Source organism: Mandrillus leucophaeus, unplaced genomic scaffold, assembly GCF_000951045.1.
Source record: "Mandrillus leucophaeus isolate KB7577 unplaced genomic scaffold, Mleu.le_1.0 Scaffold160, whole genome shotgun sequence".
Classification (NCBI taxonomy): Eukaryota; Metazoa; Chordata; class Mammalia; order Primates; family Cercopithecidae; genus Mandrillus; species Mandrillus leucophaeus.
In genome coordinates this window covers 2,124,968-2,128,526 of record NW_012101588.1, presented here as the reverse complement: position 1 = coordinate 2,128,526, position 3,559 = coordinate 2,124,968, and the positions used below count along the sequence as shown (strand labels likewise).

The 3,559-nt window shown below is 43.3% G+C and overlaps 1 long non-coding RNA gene across 1 annotated transcript in view; it reads left to right on the top strand.

Moving 5' to 3' along the window:
- LOC105536545 overlaps nucleotides 1-3,559 on the top strand; it is a 34,340-nt gene that overhangs the window by 25,502 nt on the left and 5,279 nt on the right. The gene's annotated exons all lie outside the window — the stretch shown is intronic.

Below are 3,559 nucleotides of genomic sequence, written 5' to 3'. Positions count from 1 at the left end.
CTAGAGGTGAGAAAAAACCCAAGATGTTGTCCAGGTGCAGTAGCTCGTGCCTGTAATCCCAGCACACTGGGAGGCCAAGGCAGGAAAATTGCTTGAGCCCAGAAGTTTGAGACCAGACTGGGCAACATGGTGAAACCCCATCTTTACAAAAAAATACAAAAATTAGCTGGGTGTGGTGACACGTGCCTGTAGTCCCAGTTACTTGGGAGGCTGAGGCCAGAGGATCAATTGAACCTGGGAGGTAGAGGCTGCGGTGTGCTGTGATCGTGTCGCTGTACTGCAGCCTGGGTGACAGAGGGAGACCCTGTCTCCTAAAACAAATATAAATACAAAAACAAAACCCTAGAATGTTGAGGAATTGAGAGAAGTTCAATGTGTCTGAATCAGAGTGTGAGGCAGGGAATATCAAGAGATAAGTGGTTAAAAAGCAATTAAAGATGAATAATAACATTCACGTCCACATTAGAGAGAATGCTGTTGAATGTCAAGCGAGGGATGTGAAGAACCACCTAAGGTATGCTCCCAGAATGCAGAGAAAAGGATTAAAAGTATTGACTCGGTGTGGGAGATGAGAGCTATCTAGGGGAGGGAAGAATGATTCAATGCAAGAATCTTAGGTATTCCTGTGGGAAAATAGAAGTAACAACCAAAGACCTAATTAAACAAGTGTTTCTTGTGCTGAAAAGAACTTGAAGATGAAGATCAGAAGAATCCACCACAGGGCTGGGTGCAGTGGCTCAAGCCCATAAACCCAGCACTTTGGGAGGTGGAGGCAGGCAGATTGCTTGAGGTCAGGAGTTCGAGACCAGTCTGGCGAACATGGTGAAACCTTGTCTCTAGTAAAAATACAAAAATTAGCCAGGCGTGGTGTCGGGCACCTGTAATCCCAGCTACATGGGAGGCTGAGGCAGGAGAGAATTGCTCAAACCCAGGAGGTAGAGGTTGCAGTGAGTTGAGATTGCACCACTGTACTCCAGCCTGGGTAATAGAGCGAGACTCCATCTCAAAAAAAAAAAAAAAAAAAAAAAAAAAATCCACCACATTCCAAGAAAAAAGAGTGACAACATTTTCACATTACAAAGATATAAGAAATAGACCATATGAGCATTCAGACAGAAAAAAGTACGTTTCCTATGCAGGAACAGAAATCTCTCTGGCCATAGGCTTTTTTTTTTTTTTTTGCACCACCCAAGATCAGAAGACAATGAAACCACATGTAGCAGAGTTTTCAGGGGAAAATGTTGGGAACAACCTCATGCCCAACTAAGTCTGTTGTCTTTCAAGGCAACAGTATATACTTTTAGTACCATAGACCTTCCCGTCCCTTCATTAACACATCTCAAAGATCTACTACCCGAAAGAGCAGTGAAAATGAAAATCTCAGTAATGAGGAGATCATGATCCACAGGGACTTAGGACCAGCATTGTTCATGCTGGACCCACACACAGGTATTTGGCCTCCGTGTGGTCTGGTCAGTTCTGTGGCTAGGGACTGCGGTTTGGCCTGCAAGATGCTCCCTGAGCTGCACCTCTTAAGGTTTCCATCATTTCCCAGAAAGTATATTTCTTGCACCACATGCTTTACCTCATGTTTCAGAAGAAATGTCATGATTGATGACCACATGAAACTGATTTGGCTCCAGGGTCTGTTAATATTGGCCAAACTGTTTACATGGTTGACAGCCAATGCCAAGAAGAACCAAACACTTCCCTTTTCTCAAAACCAGAGCTGTGTAGTGCATCATATTCATCATTTGCATTACCAAGAGCCTCACATGTTTTCTATGTCTTTTTTTTTTTTTTTTTTACCCAAAGAGATAGTCCCGCTTTGTTGCCCAGGGTCTGCTCTCGAAATCCTGGACTCAAGTAATCCTTCACCTTAGTCTCCCAAAGTGCTGGGATTACAGGCATGAGGTGCTGGGCCCACTTGTTGTCTGCATCTTTAAGACTTCAATGTTTACTTGATTTCTCTGACTTTTAACTAGGAAAGAATAGTAAAAGGTCTAAGCAGCCACTGCGTCAAAAAGCTTCAGTTCATACTGTCCTCCACCTGGGACTTGTGAATGTCCCTGTGTTACCTATGGCTGGACTCAGTATATTCATTATGTTTATATAATGCAAATGTTTAGAAGTGAGGCTGAACTGTTTTTTAAATATTTTTTAAAATACATCTCAGAATCAGAGAAATTATCATTTCCTTTTGATCTAAGAAGTTAGTGACTCACTTTAGTAAGAGAAATGTTTTTAAAGGCACAGAAAAAAGAGTGAGAATTATAATTATATAAGAATTAAAATATTTCTGACTAGAAATATTACAATATAACTATTGCTGGGTAATTAGCCCTCCGCCCACCTCTGAAATTACTGACTTAAACAATATATTTGGAACCTTCGGAAACAGAGCCAATAGTGTATAAACATATATATTATAAGACCTTTATTATAGGCAATTTATTGCGAGGAGTTGGCTTATGGATTGTGGAAGATGAGAAGTCCTGTAATCTGCCATCTGCAAGCTGGAGACCCAGGAAAGCTGGTGGTGTAGTTCCAGAATGAGTCGAATGGCTTGAGAACCAGGGGCACTGATGGGGTAAGCCCCAGTTGGAGTGCAGGAGAAGACTGATGTCCCAGCTCAAGTAGTCAGGCAGAGGGACCAAGTTCTACCTTGCCAGGCCTTTTGTTCTGGCCTGCAATGGACTGGGGAAGGAACACTAGGGAAAGCAACCTGCTTTACTCAGTCTATGATTCCAGTGTTAATCTCATCCAAACACCTTTACAGACGTACCCAGAATAAGGTTTATCGAAGTATTTAGGCATCTTGTGGTCTAGATGTAAAACTAACCGTCACAAACAACATACATTTATTATGCTCATGGGTTCTGTGGATCTGGAATTTCAACAGGGCACAGGAGGGAGGGTTTGTCTTTATTCCCTGGTGTCTGTGACCTCAGCTCTGTAAGACCCAAGCTGGAAATGACTTGGTAGCTGAGGGCTGGAAACATCTGGAAGCTCTTTCATTCCCCTGCCTGGTGCCCGGGTTGTCATGACTTGAATACAAGGATTACTGAGCAGAGCAGTCACCAGCTTGCCCAGATTCAGAGACATGGGGACACAGACCCCAACCTCAATGAGCAGAGTAGCAAAAGAAATTTCTGGCCATACCTTCAAAAACGACCTAGTAATAACTTGCTAACGTTGGTTTTCTTTGCCTCACAGGATTTGAGATGGTGTTCTGTGTTGAACTGTGTCCCCCCACCCGCTTCCAAATTCATATGTTCAAGTTCTAACCCCCACTACCTTAGAATGTGACTATTTGGAAATCGTGTATTAATTACTTAAGTTAGAATGAGGTCATACTGAAGTGGGGTGGGCCTTAAATCCAATGTAACCAGTGTCCTTATAAGAAGGGGAAATTTGGGCCGGGCGCGGTGGCTCAAGCCTGTAATCCCAGCACTTTGGGAGGCTGAGACGGGCGGATCACGAGGTCAGGAGATCGAGACCATCCTGGCGAACACAGTGAAACCCCGTCTCTACTAAAAAATACAAAAAACTAGCCGGG